The following is a 20,984-nucleotide window of genomic DNA, read 5'->3' as shown; positions in this document are numbered from 1 at the left end:
TTTCTGACCACAAGGTGCAGTGAGAAATATCCAATTCTTTGTAATCATTTAAAAAAAAAATCTTTTGCTATGTGTAATCCACCCTATCTAGTATTTAAATAAAGCCTGTAGTAGTACGCAGTCCACTATATTGATTTCACAACCCATAAGTGGTTATGAACTGCAATTAGAAAATTTTTACTTTTGGCCAGGTGTGGTGGCTCGTGCCTGTAATCCCAGCACTTTGAGAGGATCACCTGAGTTCGGGAATTTGAGACCAGCCTGACCAACACGGAGGAACCCCATCTCTAATAAAAATCCAAAAAAAAAAAAAAAAATTGGCTGGATGTGGTGGTGCATGCCTGTAATCACAGCTACTTGGGAGGCTGAGGCAGGAGAATTGCTTGAACCCCAGGGGTGGAGGTTGTGGTGAGCCAAGATTGCACCATTGCACTCCAGCCTGGGCAACAAGAGCGAAACTGTCTAAAAAAAGAAAAACAAACAAACAAACAAAAAACAAAAGAAAGAAAGAAAAGAAATGAAAAAAGAAAAAGAAAGAAAAAAAGAAAAAATTGTTCACTTTTTTTCAGCCTTTTTATCAAGCAAAATCCCAAAAGAACATTTACTGTAAAAGAACATTTACTATAAACATCTTTCTGTGAATCCTTATTTCTGTCCCAGCCACCATGACCCAATAATCTCTAGAGCCTGTTAGTGTTCTCCAGATTGAATCCTTCCCTCTAACTGCTCCTGAACTCTGTGATGTCGTGGAAAAGGTTTGAGGCCTCGATTCTCATCCCAGGTTTTTCACCTACAGATCATATGGCCTGAGCCTCTTGACACCATTGTCTCCTTATGGCCAAAGATGGAACTGTACTTGGGTGGTATCTGAGCACCCTGTTGGCTTTGATGTTCTAGGGCTCTTCCCTTGGCACCACTCTCTTAATTAAAAGGAATAGGATGTGGACTTACGAGGGTTATTTCTCTGCAAACTGTCCTCTCTTTCTTATGACAAGCTATTTCTGAATGTGCACATTTGAGGCTAAGCAAATCCCTTCCTGGAGGTGGGAAAGAGCTTTATTTCTCTCCACTGGAGTATTATGGAGAGTCAATTGATGCTGAGGAGGTGGCAGAGACCTAGCTAACTCATCTGCAGTGGCTTTGAGCAAGGCTTTTAGAATCATAAAGTGGCTGAGTTCCTGTGTCCTACACCAGCTAGTTCATCTCAGGAGACTTCCTTTTCAATCTATTATTACTATCTTCTTCTAGGCCAGAGATTATCATCACTACCAGAGATTATCCACTTAGCTGCACTCAGTTTGCACCTGGCCTGTATCACCACTTAGCTCTCACTCCAGCCTCAGTTAGGTATCAGCAAGTCCTCACCAAAGATTATTGTTTCGTTGTGTGTGTGTTTGCATTTTTGTTTGTCTCAGGTAACAACCAATTTTGGAACTATGAAAAGTTCTTCTCTACTTTTAACAAAGCTTAGTCACAAACAGTTCCCCAGTTGATGAGAGAAACTGAAACAACAGAACAACTGAAAGTCCAAATCTGAAAGCTCCATCTCTGAGAACCAAATTTTACAGCCACTCCAGATTTGTACTCCAAATGGATAGTTTGATTGTAGAAATCTCATCTCTTCAGCCTGCAAATGCGATAACTGCCCAAGAGACAGTGATGCCTAGATTCATAGATAATCCCCTTTTCCCCAACCTATATATAACTGGAGTCAACAGCAGCTGGAGGAAAATGGCAAGGACTTGGAATCAAGATTAAGTTAGAATAACACTGCTGTAGACTGTTTATCAGCTCTTCAGCGTATGTCCGTTTTCCTTGAAGGATGAGTGTTTAGAAACCTCTGACAACAAAGTTTATTTTACACACATTCTCTTGCCTATGATTTTTTTGTACAAATCACAATTATAAAACTTTCTTGCTCCAGCTAAAAGCAGGAAACTCAATCATGAATGTGTTCACTACATGTATACCACAAAATGATAGCAACCAGTCTGAATGCATCACTTGATTCCAAAAGTAAATGTTAGCACTCAGTAATGAAACTACATGTATCTCCAACTCTGGAAGCCGCAGGCAAGATATTCCTGTTTCCTTGCAAGAAAACAGATCTATAAGCAGGGCAGCAGTGTCACACATGTACATTCCTGGGAAACCCAAGGAAACAATGACAGTGACGCAGGGCAGGCGAGCCCCAAAACTGGTTTGTAGCCTGGGAAATTTCTCCCAGACTGTAGTTTCCTTGGCTTTGCCAAGGAAAGAATTCAAGGGCAAGCTGCTGGTGAGAGAAAGCAACTTTTATTGAACTGGTGCTGCTTCTTGCAGAGCAGGGCTAATCCACAGGCGGTGTGCCCAGAGTTGGTGCCTGTGGGCTGCTAGTTAGTTGTATTTAGACCCACTTTTAATTACATGCCAATTAAGAGGTAGATTATTCAGAACTTTCTGGAAAAGGGGCAGGGAGTTTCCAGAACCATATAAAGTAACTTTCAGGTCATTGCCAAGGTGTGTTGCCATGACATTTGTAAACTGGCCATGTCCCAGTGGTAGTGTCTTTATGCTCATAAGCAGTGAGGGCAACTAGAGGTCACTTTCATCATCATCTGCTGGTTCCAGAGGCTTCTTCACTGCGCCCTGTTTTGACCAGATCCTGCTCTGCTCAATGGGGTTGTGACTGGAAAATAAGTCCTACTGGTCTCCCACCTCATTTCCCCATCAGAGATTCTATACTCCTCCTTAATCTTAAGGGGTTTGCAGAAGGGTGGAGATTCATCTTCTGTAACTGCTTCCTGCTGATGTTATGGGCATAAACCCTGCCTAGCAGTGGAGAAGTAAACTCTCTGGATACCTGTTCTAAAAGGCCCAAAGGCAGGATGTCTTTATTTTCTGCGTCAGAAGAGGGGATGGGTTGAAAGCCTTGTGCCAGCATCATCTTTACATGGAATTATTGTAATCTAGAAGACACAAACTTTACAAGGAGGTTAAACAAGCAAGGACCAAAGATTAGTAATAATCTTGGTTTCTTCCTATGCCAAGAAGCCTTAGACAGTCAGCAGCAGTAAAACTGGGCAATGAATCATAACTTTTCTCACTGGTCATAATGTCCTCCATAATCCCAGTATAATATGAAAATGGTGTTATCCTCAAGCCCTTCACCGTAATATCCGATAGATGATGGGGTACAGCATGAGATGATCTCGGCTGTACTTTAGCAGTTCCTCATAGAGTCTGCGTTCATCTTTCATCTGTGAGGACTCAAGAATGTCTGAGGCTGGGCACGGTGGCTCATGCCGGTAGTCCCAGCACTTTGGGAGGCTGGGGCGGGCATTTCACAAGGTCAGGAGTTCGAGACCAGCCTGGCCAACATGGTGAAACCTCATCTCTACGAAAAATACAAAAAACAAACAAACAAACAAACAAACAAAACCAACACATTAGCCCAGCATGGTGGCACGTGCCTGTAATCCCAGCTACTCAGGAGGCTGAGGCAGGAGCACTGCTTGAACCCAGAAAGTGGAGGTTGCAGTGAGCCGAGATCGAGCCATTGTACTCCAGCCTGGGCGACAGAGCAAGCCTTCATCTACAAAATAAAAATGAAAATAAATTAACTTTGAAGTTTAACAGCAGTAGGGGTGCTTAATAATGCCTGATAGGGGCTCTTTCCATTTTGGTTGTAATTGATTCTTGGGGAATCCTTCTTTCTAAGTTTTTAGTAAGATTAAGTCTCCTAGTTGAATGGGGGAGTTAAACCTTTTCCTTGTGGGAGGAGGTTGCGTTTCCTTTCCATATGGTTGAAGAGCCTTTTGAACCTGGCCTAAGTTGATAATCTATGTGTCTCTTCATCAAACAGAAGGTCTAACATTCAAAAGGGTCTTCCAAGCTGCTCAAGCGATCCAGCCTCCCATTGCTGCTGCTCTTGAGCTCGGTTGGCCGGGCCGGGCGCTGAACTGTCGGGAGCCCAGGCCATAGGGCAGCCCCTGCCTTCTGCAGTGTAAGGTGCCGGGCCTCCCGCGGCACTCTGCCGACAGACTATGGGCGGGCAGGCGGGAGGCTTAGTGTGGGTCGCGGTCGTGGCGCCCGCCGCTGGCCCTGGCCGCGGCATCATGAACATAGACGTGGAGTTCCACATCTGGCACAACTACTCCTGGAACAAGTTGCCGGCCAACGTGAGACAGTCATTAAGTGGACATGGCTCATCATGGAGGTCTTCATCCTTGTTTTCACATCAAGTAGGCTGAGGAGGAGGAAATACAGGAAGTATTGGTCTTGCTGTTCAGGGTGGCAGAGGAGGAAGAAAATCCCAGTCGTCGTTGGAAATTCACAGAGAGAATATGAAAAGCAGGTTGTTCTGTACGGTAACTGCAATCAGTTGCGATACAGAAATAACTTAGTTAAACATGTCAAGAAAGATGAACGCAGATACTATGAGGAACTGCTAAAGAACAGCTGAGATCATCTCATGCTGTACCCTTACCATCTATCGGATATTATGGTGAAGGGCTTGAGGATAACATCATTTTCATATTATACTGGGATTACGGAGGATGTTATGAACAGTGAGAAAACTTATGATTCATTGCCCAATTTTACTGCTGCTGACTGTCTAAGGTTTCTTGGTATAGGAAGAAACCTGTATATTGATCATATGAATCAGTGTAGATCATCAAAACAATTCTTCAGAAAGAAAACAGCCCGTGATCTTCTACCAATAAAGCCAGTGGAAATTACCATAGAGGTGTGGTGGGTGGTGCAGGCTGGATATATCACAGAAGATGACATCAAGATACGCACTTTGCCTGAGAAATGTGCTATTGATAACATCACCGATTCAGGCCCTCAACTCTCTGGATCACTAGATTACAATGTAGTACATAGTTTGTATAACAAAGTATTTATCTCGAGGTACCAATATCTGATGACAGTTATACAGCAGTTCCACCTCTTGAAGGTTTTGTAATGAATCAAGTGCAAGGTGATCATTTTGAAACTCTACTCTATAAGATACTTGTTTCAATAGATGAGCACACAAATGCTGCAGAGCTTGCAAATGTCCTTGAGATTGACTTATGCCTGGTTAAGAATGCTGTTTCAGTGTATTGCCGATTGGGCTTTGCCCATAAGAAGGGCCAAGTAATAAATTTGGATCAACTTCATTCATCATGGAAAAATGTTCCATCCATAAACAGATTAAAGGGTACCTTAGATCCACAGAAGATGCTCTTGTCATGGGATGGAGGGGAAGGTAGGAGTCCTATTACAAGAAGCTTCATCAGCAACTGACACTGATACAAATAGTCAAGAAGATCCAGCTGACACAACCAGTGTAAACAGCCTGAGTCTGTCTACGGGACACACGAAGCGCATCGCATTCTTGTTTGACTCCACTCTTACCGCCTTCTTAATGATGGGAAATCTTTCACCAGTTCAGAGCACTGGTGAAGGAGAAGCACAGAGATATTTTGATCATGCACTTACTCTGAGAAACACAATACTGTTTCTGCATCATAACAAAAATCTAGTTGCGCAAACTGCACAGCCAGACCAATCCAATTATGGTTTTCCTCTGGATCTCTTACGCTGTGAAAGCCTTCTTGATCTGGACCCTGCAACTTGAAGCAGAGTTGTAAACAAAAATTACACACTGCTTGTTTCCATGGCTCCCCTCACCAATGAAACCTGGCCTGTCAGCAGCTGCACCCCTCAGCATATTGGACCAGCTATCCCAGAAGTCACCTCTGTCTGGTTTAAACTGTATATTTATCATATCGCTGGACAAGGACCACCATCCGTTTTATTGTCCAAAGGTACAAGACTTCGAAAACTGCCAGATATATTTCAGAGGTACGATCAATTGCCAATAACATCTTGGGATCATGATCCTGAAGTAGTTCCTACCTCAAATGTGCTCAAGATGTTGAATGATGCTTTAACACATTCTGCAGTTTTAATTCAGGGACATGGTCTGCATGGGATAGGGGAAACAGTCCATGTTCCATTTCCATTTGATGAAACAGAACTACAAGGAGAGTTCACTCAGGTCATTATGGGTGTACATAAAGCATTGCAGATACTAAGGAACAGAGCATCTCTATGGATATGTCGCCATGTTGAATGCTTCCAGCCAACTTGCAAATGGAAAACTCAGTGATGCTTCTGATGAGAGAGGAGAACCTGATTTGGCTTCTGGCTCAGATGTAAATGGGAGTACAGAGTCATTTGAAATGGTCACTGAGGAAGCAACTATAGATTCAGCAACAAAGCAAACCTCTGGTGCCACAACAGAAGCAGATTGGGTTCCTCCTAAGCTGTGCTTTGGAATTCTACTGTTCAGTTCCGAATTAAACCAGAAAATTTGTAGGAAAATTGATACACATGGCCTTTGCAGAAAACAGAGCCTTCAAAACCTCTTAGATTCCAGTAGAAAACTCTCTCTGCAGTCCTTAACTTTGTTCACTCTTTCCAGGAAGGTGCTTCAACATTGGATATTCACGCAGAGCCCAGATTTTCAAGTTTGCTTTCACAGTCATCATATGCTGACATGGGTGTTCCACTTCCTGCAAAAAACTTCATATTTAAAGATGGTGTCTTATCAGAAGGGAGTGGACAGTCACCTTCCTCACTTCTTATTGCTAATCTCCATTTGCAATAACTTGATTACACCATTTATTGCTCACTCTTTCTGCCTTTTTTCTTTCTTAACGTTAGCTTTATAGTGTCAGCCACTAAAAAGCATCCTGCTGCTGCAGAACAATTCTTGCTTAACTAATATTAAAAGTTTGGGGAACATATTCATGTTTTCTGAAGTTTTGCTCATTATTGCACATCTTATTGCAACAAAGTGTCTTTTTAGCAGCCAGCACTGTATTTTTTACCTTGAGACGATCCACATTTCTTTTATAAAACTAAGTATGTACTTTATAGGCTCTATGGTGACTGTTATGTTTATAAGCAATCACTATGAAAATTCCAATGATAATTTTATACGTTAGTTCATCAAACATAAATCTTGTTTAATTTTATATTTTGTTACCTATACTTTGGGGGATCAAGGGAAGAGATGGAACTCTTCCTCTAAAAGGGCTTCTTGGTACTTAAACTAGTAAAACTATAAAACTATAAACATCCAGTATTGAGAGATGATATGATAGGACATTATGAATTCCTATGGGTGTCTAAATTATCTATGTCAGTTGGACATTGTAGAAGGTATGTAAATCAGCATAGGTATGTATAACTTAACCTTGATGTATAAGGTCTTAACTCAGATTATGACTATTCACTGACATCTCATGAGAAGCTTTAGAAAACTTTCTATTTTTAAACACCATTTATATGTGGACTTCTGTTGTCACTGACTTTGGGCTTTATATTTTCATAGAGTCTTTACGGAAAAAATAGAATTTCTTTTCCACTCTTATAGCTATAGCTGCTGCACATTTTCACCCTGATTTATTTTCTTGTTTCTTAGCTTTAAAGTTTTCAAACCAAGGATTGTGATTTTAGGTTAGAATTACATATTAGAAGCATTAAGACTATGTCTTTGGATCAGAATGCTTTAGTGATAAACTTACTTTGAAGACCTACTCTTAAGCAATCTGGATCTTAAATTTATGTGAACACTTTTTTAGAAAATGATAAAGAAAAATGGAATTACTTCAAAGTGTTTCTTGAGTCATTGATTCTTTTAGCATCTCAAGTGTTAATTAGAATAATTGGAATCACTTTTTAGACTTTTCAAGTTACCTTCCTTGGGAAGTTTGTGCAGTGCTGTAGGTTAGTTTAGCTCCTCTTATAGGGTAATGGTTTACTAGCTTAAAACTGTAACCAAATGAACTGGTCAGACAACATATATCTAAAACACTTAAAATGGTAGAAAGTTTGGGAATGTTATAACCTAAGCGTTTTTGCTGATAACTTTTGTTATTGATAGATATTAGTGTATTTAACATACTTCTGGAAATATATGCCTTTCCTAAAACTTAACCATACATCCAATACCATGGCTGTATTGTACATCTGTACAGCTGAATATTTTGGACCATGTTATCTGTGGCACAGTCAGTGCCGTGTTTCAGGTAAATGCAGTAACAGTTAGTTTTCCACTTTGTCTTACAGAAGGTAAAAACCATGTGTATGTTATGTTTGTCTCTAAAAGAAAAAATACTAATATTAAATAATTTCTTATGACTGTGAGTCACTCACTTATTTTTCTAATAATTGATATTGTATATTCCTAGTGCCATTAAGTATGTATGTATGTAACTTTTACAGTTTTCAGTGAAAGTTGTAATTTTTTTTTGATCAGGGCTCTTTAATCTCATTTTAATTTCCTTTGTTTGAATGAACTGTAGTTATTTTATTTATTCCTGTATTAACCATCTAAACCAACTGTAACGACATGTACACTAATAAAGAATTGAACATTTGTAGTTGTTGGCAGTGAGCCCAGTTGTTGGTGAATTTAAAGCTTAAAATATGGGAGTGATTTGCTGCTATATTTCTTTTGAGAGATAGAGGATGAAGAAACAGAACCTAATAGTGATCATGAATTTTAGGGAAAGTACTGAAAAGCATGGGGTCCCCTCTGGTTTCTTGTGTTGAATGAGGCGAGAGTAACCATCTGATTGCAAGCGGAAGACCTCTTGTACTCTTAAGGAGGGAGAGTGCATTTTTAAAGGTTTTAGCAAAATGTGAAAAGCTGATGTTTGTGCTTTGCTTTGTGAATTTGGCTTCATTTTACTTATACATCAAGTCATGTAATCTCTTAAATCTTACAAGTATTGATCCATTTCAACAAAAAGGTAAATTTAAAATGCAGCTTTTGTTATTTGCCAAAGAAAATTCATGAAAAATTTATATCCAATTATTTTCCAAATAGTTAATTTCGTTTGGCATTTTACCACATTCCTTCCTTTCTTTCCCCACTTCCTTAGTGTAATTTAAACACTGGCAAACATTTTTTAGAAACCAAGAGGAAAAAAAGAACAAATATCAAAAAAGACATAGAATTTTATATGGTACAATTTCATGTCTAAAATGGGTTTGAAGAAACGCAACTTTATATCATTACAAAGTATGATCATCTGATTTCCCTTACTACTTTTTTAAATTATGTAATCAGATGATTTTATATTTTTGGGGGGGAAGCGGAATATTGGTTAATTTTACTTGATGTTTTCAGTTGTCTCTGCCATTCATGTTTCTTTTTCGTGTTCAGTGTTTCCAATACAATTTGTATTTAACGATTTTAAAATACCAAACTGTAAATGAGTACAGTGGATCATTTTCTGTTAGGATGTTAATATTATACAATGAAATCTATAAAGTGTTGTCAGTTTGATTATTGACACATACAACATGTTTACAAATAAACTGTGGTGTTGATCAAGTTAAAAAAAGCAGGGGCTTCCATAAGTCATTTCAAGTGGACTAAGCTTTAAAGTTCCCTTTGGAACCATCCTCATATGCAAAACGGCTATGAGTAGGGGAAAAACTCAGGCCTCTGAGGTCCCCTGAAAGAGTTTTGCTAACGTCATGATTGGCTTTCTATGTTATCTGAAGATTGAGATCTCCAAGAGGAGTGAAGATAGGTAATGCCTAAGGCTGAGGCATTACCTCACTGGGTCACCTTAGCTGGGAAGGGAGGTCAGTTATCACCTTGCAAACCTTTTGGTAATCCAAATCTTGGGATGATTTCTTTAAGTAAGGATTTAGACACTTCCAGTACTTTTCCTGTCCTTGTGGGGAAAGCTTCTATCCACCTGGTGAAAGTGTCTATAAATACTAGCAAATATTGTCGTCCCCTGTAAGGTGGCATCTGGGTTAAATCTGTCTGCCAGTCTTCACCATGGTATGTTCCTTGGTGTTGTACAGGTTTAAGCAGGAATCAGGGTATGGGGTGGATTCCTGAGTGGTAACCCTTTTTATAGTTTGGAACAGTCCCTTCCCCAAGAATATTTAGGAAACTAATTTGAATGGAAAATCCAGTCCCAAATGTGAGGAATCATGAAAATGTTTAATTATGTCCCATTTGTCAGCCTCAGGAATAGAGTTTGTTATTTTCTAGCAGCCATCCAGAGAGGTCTCACTGGAAGCCTTTTACTCAGTTCCTTTAATGTCCTTAGGGGTATAGTATGGTGCCACTGACATGGATGGAGTACCTGGTAGTAGCGCAGCAGCCTGAAATACCAGGGTTTCCTTAGCTGTGGCCTTAGCTGCTCTTTCCACCAGGGACTTTCCTCTAATCATAAAAGTGTCTCCCTTCTGGTGTCCCCTGCTGTGAATACTTGTTCTTTGGGAGTTGGACGGCATCTAAAAGTTCCAAGATCTGAGTAAAGTTGTATGGGGGATCCCTTGGCTCTTGATAGTCCCCTTTCCTTCCCTATGGCTGCAAGAGCATGAAGCACCAGGAACCCATATTTAGAGTCAGTAAACACTTTGATTCTTGAGGTTTTTGTTTCCCCCCCCCCTTTTTTTGAAATGGAGTCTTGCTCTGTCGCCAGGCTGGAGTGCAGTGGCATGATCTCGGCTCACTGCAAACTCTGCCTCTCAGGTTCAAGTGATTCTCATGCCCCAGCCTCCCATGTAGCTGGGATCACAGGCACCCACCACCTCACCTGGATAATTTTTGTATTTTTAGTAGAGATGGGGTTTCGCCATGTTGGCCAGGCTGTTCTCGAACTCCCAACCTCAGGTGATCCACCCATCTCGGCCTGCCAAAGTGCTGGGATTACAGGCATGAGCCACCGCGACAAGCCTTAAGTCTTTTCATAGTTGGAAGGCCCTAATTAGAGCAGCTAATTCTGCTTTTTGAGCAGAAGTCTGAGAAGGTAAACACTTGGCCTCAATGACTTCTTGTTGGCTAATCTTCCTATCTTACTTCTTCATGAATAAAGCTGTTTCCATCTCTAAACCTCTCAACATTGGGGTTAGACAAGGGCTTGTCTTCAAGGTTGGGCCTTCTAGAGTAGATCTCTTCCATGGTTTCCACACAGGTGTCGATGAGTTGAGGATCTGTTTCTTGGGACATGAGGTCCAGCAACAGAGTAGCAGGGTTTAAAAATCAGCATACTTTAAGGGTAACATCAGGGGTGTCAAGCAGAAGGGCCTGATATTTAAGTAACTGGCCCCCTGGTAGCCATGGTGTACTTTGGCCTCTAGGACCCTCTGTACTGTACTTCATGGGGTGGTGTGAGGCGGGGGTTGGTATAGCATCTAATTGTTGTCCCAAGGTAAACTTACTGGCTTCTTCTACCAATAGAGTGATGGTAGCCACAGATCTCCAGCTTCCTGGTTGCCCAGCTGCCACCTGGTCTAGCTGTTTAGAGAAATAAGCCACTGGTCCAAGGTAATTCCTGAGCCTTTGAGTTAGGGCATCCAAAGCTGTAACTTGTTATTCATCCACATAGAGGGTGAAAGGTTTTTCTAAGTTTGAGAGTCCTGAAGCAGGGGCTGTCCCTGGCTTTCCTTTTAAGGCTAAGAATGCCTGTTGACAGGTTCCACTCCACTTCAAAGGCTTGTGACCACTCCCTTTTGGAGGTTCATAGAGTGGTTTTGCTATGAGCCCAAACCTGGGAATCCAAACCCAGCAGAATCCAGCTGTTCTCAAAAAGGATTCTTAATTTGAGGGACCTGGAGTGCCAGGATGATCTCTTTTCATCCCTGGGCCAAGATCCTGGTCCCAGGAGTGAGCATGTGTCCCAAATATGTGACCCTTTGGACAGAAATTTGGGTCTTTGGGGGACACCTGATACCCTTGTTTTGTTTCAAAATTAAAGACTTGAATTTTAGTTTTATCAGAGTCCTCCCCGAGTAGGGCTGGAAATTAATAGGTCATACACATATGGTAAGAGGGATCCATTCATTAACTGCAGTTCCCTTACCTCTTTGCAAACAGATGGGGACTGTCCTAAAACCTTGGGGACAGGACAGTCCAGGTAAGCTGAGATATAGCATGAGTGTCTGGATTAGTCCATTTAAATGCAGTAATGAATTTGGTGTCTAGGTGTAAAGGTATGTAAAAGAAAACATCTTTTAAATTGAATACTATGAACCAATGAGCATCTTCAGGGACTTGAGTTATTATTGGGTAAGGATTAGGAACTATTGGGTGACTGGAACTACTGCCTCATTAACTGCCCTAAGATCCTGAACAAATCTATATTCCCCATTTGGCTTATTAACAGGGAAAATGGGGGTGTAACATTGGGAATAACAGGATTATAATAATCCATACTTCATTATCAGGGAATGGATGTCCCTCAGAGCCTAAAGTCTAAAAGGATTTTTTTTTTTTTTTTTTTTTTTTTTTTTTGAGACAGAGACTTGCTCTGTCATCCAGGCTGGAGTGCAGTGACGCGAGGCTCACTGCAACCTCTGCCTTCCTGGTTCAAGCAATTCTCCTGCCACAGCCTTCTGAGTAGTCGGGATTACAGATGTGTGCCACCACACCTAGCTAATTTTTGTGTTTTTAGTAGAGGTGGGGTTTTGCCTTCTTGGCCAGGCTGGTCTCAAACTCCTGGCTTCAAGTGATATGCCCACCTTTGCCTCCCAAAGTGCTGAGATTACAGGCATGAGCCACCACACCTAAAAGGATATTGTTTTTCCCATAGATAATTAACATTGGATTTCAAAATATCCTGGACTGGGAGTACACTTACAGTTCTTCCAGGACCTCCCATGTCACAAGCAGACGGGTCTACTTACGGAGTAATATGTGGTGCAAGGAACGTCTTTACTTTATCTGTGTTGAGACATGAACTTAGAGCTAGGAGAAGTGTCCCTTCCCAGCCTGTGGCCTTCTCTTCAGGTGCTCCAAATTGAACTGCAGCCTGTTATTGGGAAAGTAAGTCTCTTCCTAGTAAAGGAATAAGGCACTCAAGAATAAGCAAAAATCTGTGGGAAAACATATGGTTCCCCACAGTGGAACTAAAGGAATGGGTGAATCTCCTAGCTTTTAGCTAGACATCGATCCTCACTACAGTACAGGAGTGTGAAGACAGCAGCCCCAAGGACTAGATCAGAACTGAGAAGGTGGCTCCCATATCCAATAACTCAATATTTTTACCCGCCATGTCAAGAGTTACCTGACGGTCTTCTGTAGAGATGGTAAGGTGTCTGGTGGAAGCTGCAGGGAACCCTGGACCCTGTCAGTCCTCTGTTTTCTTACCCATTAGGGGTCGTGGGAACTCAGACTCCCTTTAGAGCCTGAGGCAGTCTTTCCTCCAGTGGCCCTCTTGCTTCCAGAAGGTACACTGATTCTGGCCCAGGGGCTGGCAAGCTGGCTTTTGTCTGGGCATCCCAAAGCCACTCTTACAATACTTTCTCAGGATGGGCAGTTCAAAAGCAGTAGGAGGCTGAAAGCAGCTGCTAACAATTGCACTTTTTGCCTATTTCTCTTGGTTTTCTCCTCTTCCTTTGCCCTGTCTCTATTGTTGTAAACTCCAAAGGCCATGTTTAAGAGTTGGCTCATGGAGTTTGGGGTCCCATTCCTGCCTTTTGTAACTTCCTCCTAATGTCAAGGGTAGATTGAGTACTAAAATGCATGCCCAGAACAGCCGGCCCTTCTGAGGTGTCTGGATCTACATTAGTATATTTCCTGAGTGCCTCAACCAAGCAGCCCTAAAACAGAATGGGATTTTCATCCATCCACTGAGTTACTTCTCTATCCTTGTCATAATTAACTGGCTCAATCATACACCTTTCATACTTTCTATTAAACAAGTTAGCGTGTGATTTCTATATTCAAGTTCTTGGGAACCCTTCTGGTAATCCCACTGAGGGTCTCTACGTGGACCTGCATCTCCCCCTACATAAATGACATGGCCCTGGATATGAGCAGCTGCTCTATCTGCATATTCACAGGCCAGTACCTAGAATCCTCGCTTCTCCTCTATAGTACAACAAGTGGAAAATAATATTTGCAAGTTGTGCCAAGTTAAATCAAAGGACACGATCAACCTAACAAACTCCTCTATAAACTTCCTTGGATCCTTCAAAAACCAGCCAAATTTCTCCTTGAATAAAGCCAATTCGGACATAGGAAATGGCACATATATTCTGATTGTTCCCCTAGCTCTGCTAGCTACCTCCCGCAATGGACACAGATTCTATTCAGGCACTGATATAGAGCTCCACTCCTGGTGGTACTGGTCGGGCTTACTTCCTTGGGCAGTGGGGGATATAGGATGGAGCTAGCTGAATAAAAGGGAGGGGTTCCTGAGGACACTGGGGTGGAACCCCACACTGGAGAACTGGCAGCATCCCTCTCAGAACTGGCCTTCCAGGGGGAGCCGCTAGGAAGGAGCATCGAGGATATCCCTGCAGTTTCTTGGTGAATGGAAGTAACATGAGCCAGACACATCCTGAAGTTGGCTCTGAAGTCAGAATCCTGGTAGGGGGCCATAAAAGCCTGTACATAAGGAACTTCTCCCCACTTTCCATCCTTTTTACTGAATAAGTCCAATTGTAAAATAGTATTATAATGTAAAGAACCAGTTTCAGGCCAAATTTCTTGTTCTCCCAGGAAAATCTGCTTCTTTTTCTTTGAGTCATCTGATTTGAATTTGCTCCAATTGCCTTAAAGACACGCTAGTGGGGAGTCCTTTGGGATGCTCGCTGTTGTCCTCATGTCTAACAAGGATCTCTACTACACCCAGAAGTTTTTCTAAATCTAGCAAAACCTCAGTTACTTTTCCTTTCAAATTCCCACCTCCTGCAGAGAAGATGTAAGTACAGGTAGCAAAGCATTATGAAAGTAGATTATGAAATAGGAATGGGCAGTAAAATGACGGGTCTGAATTCCACAGAGAATGAAGAAAACGTTTTAGGTTGGGGAAAGAGGGATTAAAAGAAACAAGGCGATCATGAAAGGGAGGAAGGGAAGGCATGAACAATGTTGTCTGCTGAGCTGCCAGAGAATCTATCCAGCAGTCACAGACACTGAGGAAAAATATTTGGACAAAATGTTTGAGTGGCTGCTGCTTGTCTGCCACTATGGGTAGTTGTCACTTGGGTCAGGGGTCCAGGAACCCCTGGTCCCTGTGACCAAGAGTTCAATATGGGCTTGAGCAACGTCACATAGGAAGGGGCTCACAACTGGCTGTTATGGAAAACTGTAATCTTTTAATTTAAGGGCAGAGAAGATGACATCAACACTTCCCCAGGGGAGGGGCTCTAATCCACAATCCTATAGGGAATGTCAATGCCGAAAACCCCAGAGCATCCAGGGGGAGGCCAACAGTGACAGTGGAACTCTCACCCACAACAAAATGCCAAAAACCCAGAGTACCCAAGTATCAGCCAATGAGGGTCCCCACACCAAATGCTGAAGCTCCAGGGGGTAGCCAATGGTGAACCCCAAAGGCCAAATTGGGGGCCACCGAACAATATGACTCTGGCATCTCAGGGTCAACACACTAAGGGGCTTTTCACAACCAAGTGTCCTGCTTTGAACAGTTATTGACTCTGTCCTGTCCTGTATCGTGTCATGTCCCATCCCATCTTGTCTTGTCTTGGTGGTCACCAGATGATGCAAGACAGGACAATCCCAAAATTGGGGCTTAGCCCAGGAGAATTCTTGGCTTTGCCCAGGTGAGAATTCAAGGGCAACCAAGTGGTGAAAGAAAGCAACTTTTGTTAAACTGGTACTGCTTCTTGTGGAGCAGGGCTAACCCATGGGCAGTATGTGGGTTGCTAGCTAGCTGTATTTATACCCACTTTTAATTAGATGCTAATTAGGACGTGGGTTATTCAGAACTTTCTGGAAAAGGGATGAGTAGTTTCCAGAACCATATAAGGTAACTTCCTGGCCATTGCCATGGCATGTTGACATGGCATTTATAAACTGTCATGGCACTGGTGGGATTGTCTTTATGCTAATGAGCAGTGAGGGCAACTGGAGGTAGCTTTTGTCTCCATCTGCTGGTTTTGGTCAGCTTCTTCACTGCACCCTGTTTGGACGAGATCCTGCTCTGATCAACTGGGCCACAACCGGAAAATAATCCTGCCACTTTCCTACCTCAGCAGAATCTCTGCCAAAGAATGATCTTGAAAGTTTGCTGTTTACTCATGATCTGGAAAAATCTTCCTGTACATGCCAAATTCCCACCCTTGAGATTTCTGAATGACCAACAGGTAAAAACAATATACCCCAATGGGACTGTTAGGTTTCATATAACTTACTCTCCTTTGGATTTCCTTTTCTGAAAATAAACTCTTCATACACATTGACTTGTCTTTTGCAATCCATTGTAAAAGTGGGACATCTTCTTCAGAAGCTTTGAAACATACAAATTAGCCTCAATCTTAACTACTAGACTTCCAGGCTAGAAGGCTGATTCATATAAGAAAGACTAAGAAGACATTTCACCCATATCCTGGGTAACAGGAGGGGATCCTTTAGATAGGTTTGTACACCAGACTGGTAACCTACACTTTCTTCTAGCAGTGAGAGGTACTGAGATCTGCCACTCCCTCCTGCAACGCAAAGACTCACAGAGAGCCAAAGTTTAGCCTAGAACTCAGCGAGCTCTTCACAGTCTCCCATGTTTTACATTTTCCTCCACAATTATTTACCTTGAAAGATTTCAAACCTACAGAAAAATTGGAAAAAAATAAGAACACCTGTGCACTGTTCACCCAAGTTCAACAATTAACATTCCTTTACCTTTTTGCTCTGTCTACACACACCTACACACACATTCATATTTCATAGTAAATGCAGACCAAAAAAACTCCACTTCATCCCTAAATAGTTCAGCATCTATTTCATGAGATTAAGGATGTTATCCTATATAATTATAATACAATTCAATTATCAAACCTAAGGATATTAACATTAATTCAATAGTATTCTAATATATAGTCCAGATAAAAATTTTCTAATTGTTTAGAAAATGTCATATCTATACACATATGTGTGCATGTATATAGATATTTATGCATAGTGTGTGCATGTGTGTATGTTGTATTTACATAACACACATGCACATTACATATGCATAAGTGTCTTAATTTAATGATATGTATATACATAAATATGTTACATATCGTTAGCAGGAAGATGCCTGTATCCATATTTTAAAGGTTTCTCCATATGTAGTGAACTGTAACCTAACTGGATGTATAAACAACCTGTAACCTACTCTTGTGCCAATGACTGAGTTTTAGTCAATTAAAGATGGCCAACTGTTCAAAGTGGGTTCAAATAAGACAAACTCAGAGCTGTAACCAATCCGATTATTTTTGTACCTCACTTCTGTTTTCTGTAAGTCACTTTCCCTTTTCTATCCGTAAATCTTCCACCACATGGTAGCACTGGAGCCTCTCTGAACCTATTCTGGTTCTGGAGCTTTCTGATTCAGGAATTCTTCTTTGCGTAAACTGTGTGTGTGTGTGTGTGTGTGTGTGTGTGTGTGTGTGTGTGTGTATTATATATATTATATACATGTGTAATATATATATGTATGTGTGTATAAATTTACTTAAGAGAGAGAGAGAGAATTGACTTGTGGTACTAATGTTGCTTCCCCAGGTTCCAAGTAAAGTTCCTCAATTGCACTTTAGTTACCTAGAACTGTCCCTCCATTTCTTTGTTCTTGTTGCTAAGTTTTTGAGGTGGATATGCTAGTTATCTTGCTCAATATCCTGCATTCTGATCAAACTAAACATTTTTGGAAAAAATGTTGCCTTCCTTCCTTTCTTCCTTCTTTCTTTCTTTCTACAGGAGTCTTGCTCTCTCACCCAGGCTGGAGTGCAGTGGCACGATCTTGGCTCACTGCAACCTCTGCCTCCCGGATCAAGCAATTCTCCTGCCTCAGCTTCCCGGTAGCTGGGACTGCATGCACCTGCCACCACGCCTGGCAAATTTTTTGTATTTTTAGTAGAGACTGGGTTTCACTGTGTTAGTCAGGATGGTTTTGATCTCATGACCTTGTGATCTGCCCACTTCGGCCTGCCAGAGTGCTGGGATTACAGGCGTGAGCCACCATGCCTGGCCCTTTACTTTTTTCTTGAAACAATTTATTGATGTATGCTTGATATACTAAAAGCTGTACATATGTAATAAGCACAACTTGCTGAGTTTGAAAAATAATTAAAGACCCATTAAATCACCACCACAATGTATACAATAAAACTATTCAGCTGGGTGCGGTCGCTCACACCTATAATCCCAGCACTTTGGGAGGCCAAGGCTGGTGGATCACTTGAGGTCAGGAGTTTGATACCAGCCTGCCCAACATGGTGAAACACCATCTCTACCAAAAATACAAAAATTGGTCAGCACGGTGGCACGCACCAGTAATTTCAACTACTCTGGAGACTGAGACATGAGAATCACTTGAACCTGGGAGACAGAGGTTGCAGTGAGCTGAGATTGCACCACTGCACTCCAAGCTGGGCAACAAAGGGGGACTCCATCTAAAAAAAAAAAAAAGATTTGCCACCTCCAAAAGTTCTCTCCTGCCCTCTTTGCTTATTATTACTATTTTTTATATTCTAATTAATACAAAATAATTTATACGTATTTATGGGAGTACATACAATATTTTGATACATGCCTAAAATGTGTAATGATCAAATCAGGATGTTCAGGATATCCATCATCTCAAACATTTTATCATTTCTCTGTGTTGGAAACATTTCAAATTCTCTCTTCTCAGCTCCTTTGAAATGTACAATATACTGTTGTTAGCTGTAGTCACCCTACTGTGCTGTTTCTTTTCTGAGACTCCACCTAACCCCTTGATGTTCCAACTGCTGTGGTTGTCTAAACTTTCTCCTCTGTTCCTTTAACCTAGGTTTTGTATTGTAATTTAGCTAACCCAAGTAAGGTGGAGCAAAGTTTGTTCTATAAACTAAAAATAAAACCCTAAGTCCCCCAACTGACTAAATGGACCCCCTGTTGGCCAACGGGACCCTAGGAAAACCTTAAAAACTGAGTCCCAGGCCAAGAAGGAACAGGAGGCCAGACAAGCCTCATTATATTCCCAGCCTTTTGCAGTTTAGACAAAACTGACCGATATTAATGTTATCACAGAGATCATAACGCTGACAGAACAGACTCTTTATGGCAATAAGACACCAAATGATAAATAAGACACCATGCCAGGCAAGGGTTAACTCACACACCCCCTACATGCAAAGAATAAACTATGTTCTAACTGCCACAAGGTTTTTTTTCTAGCAGCTAAACAAGCACTGGCCTTGAAAATAGGGAGTGTTGAAGCACTTGCTGCTCACCCCTCACCAGATACTGAACCCCGCTGTTCCACAAGCCATAACTACAGCCTTGACTGACAAGAAACTGATTTCAGTAACTTTCTTCTGATGAGAAGATCAGCAACCATGGACTGGTTCTGTCAGTTTTACAGTATCTCTGCCTTTGAGTGCCTTTGTGTCCTGAAAAGACCTTTGTGTATAGGGCCTAACTGTAATGCATTAAAATGCTAAGTATCCATAACAAGGTGAACAAGGTTGTATGTCACCTGAATGTTTGTTCAATAAGCATGCATTAGGAACCCCTTCATAAATATTCATGAATCCTCATATAATTTGTTGAATATGTATGTTAGGCCAACCCATTCAACTTAAATTCCTGTCTTGCCCCTCCCTCCCTCAAAGTGCCTGCTTCTGGGCTTCCTGCGTTTCCCAGCCTGTCAGGAGGACCACCTTACACGCTGTAACTCTTTATAAGAAATAAATTCTCCTCTGTAACCTCACAAATTGTGTGGTTTTTCGGTTAACAGCTCTCTGCCGAAAGTTTGCAAAATGGGAAACTCACTACATGCCGTTCTTCCACATGTCTGCCTGCTTTTGTTCAGTCTTTCAGCACTTTCAAATATATATATATAATATATACTTCTAATTTATAGTCGTTATCTGTGGGAGAGTTACTCTGAAAGCAGCAAGCAGCCATTGCCAGACGCAGAACTCATTCTGTCAGTAATGGTAGCTCAGCAAATAAGGCAGGAGCCCCACCCAGATATGGATCAATGCATGGCTGTATAACCTTCAGCAAGCTGCTTAGTCGACCTCTGACGTCAGTACTGATGTGTGAGCAATGGAGATATGAAAAGAACAGGAGTGCTAGGGTGCCCAAGGGAGAAATGAGTAGGTAACAAGGTTTTCGGTTGGGAGCATGAGAAACAGGCAGAGGGTCGCCATTAACTCCCCTTCTTCACCAGAGTTTTCTGTAACCCAAGACTACAGAAACTCTTCTGCATCTGGGCCTTGGGGCACATTGCAAGTTCCAGTAAGAAGGGGGAAGACCGCCTGCTTTTGGAGACCTTACAAAACACATATTCCCTGACTGGGAATCGAACCTGGGCTGCGGCGCTAAGCTGAATCCTAGCCACTAGATCACCAGGAAAGTGCCAGCAAGCATTTTTCATTCCTCTTGCCTTCCAAAGTTTCTCCAAAAGGTGAACCTGCCTGCAATGCTCACGAAGCCTGGCAGATGCACAAGTCAAAACTGATCTAGAGGCTCTGAAGTCTGCTGTGCTCCCTGAGGAGTGCGGAGCCACTGGAACCGCAAGCAGCTTCAGACAGGAGCCAATGAGGCCATCAAAACCCTCAACAGAGGCATCTGTGAGTTCACTGTGGTGGCTGCAGACACCACGCTGCTAGAGAACATTCTGCACCTCCCACTGCTGTGTGAAGACAAGAATGTGCTGGGTCTGCCTGGAACGTTTGTTCACTGCAACCTCTCCCTCCTGGGTTTAAGCGATTCTCCTGCCTCAGCCTCTGGAGTAGCTGGGATTACAGGCACATGCCACCAGGCCAGGCTAATTTTTGTAGTTTTAGTAAAGATGGCGTTTCACTATGTTGTCCAGGGTGGTGTCAAACTCTTGACCTCAGACAATCCGCTCACCTCCATCTCCCAAAATGCTGTGATTACAGGTGTGAGCTGCAGAGCCCAGTCTAAAAATATTACTTTTGTGGGGCACAGTGGCTCACGTTTGTAATCCCAGTGTTTGTGAGGCTGAAGT

General features: G+C 41.9%; 1 pseudogene; it reads left to right on the top strand.

Moving 5' to 3' along the window:
- Nucleotides 1–4,097: 4,097 nt before the first annotated feature.
- LOC102117527 (protein FAM91A1-like) lies at nt 4,098–6,643 on the top strand (annotated as a pseudogene).
- Nucleotides 6,644–20,984: the final 14,341 nt, after the last annotated feature.

This window comes from Macaca fascicularis, chromosome 1, assembly GCF_037993035.2.
Source record: "Macaca fascicularis isolate 582-1 chromosome 1, T2T-MFA8v1.1".
Classification (NCBI taxonomy): Eukaryota; Metazoa; Chordata; class Mammalia; order Primates; family Cercopithecidae; genus Macaca; species Macaca fascicularis.
Note: the sequence above shows the minus strand (reverse complement) of the source record. Positions and strands in the feature narration are given on the sequence as shown.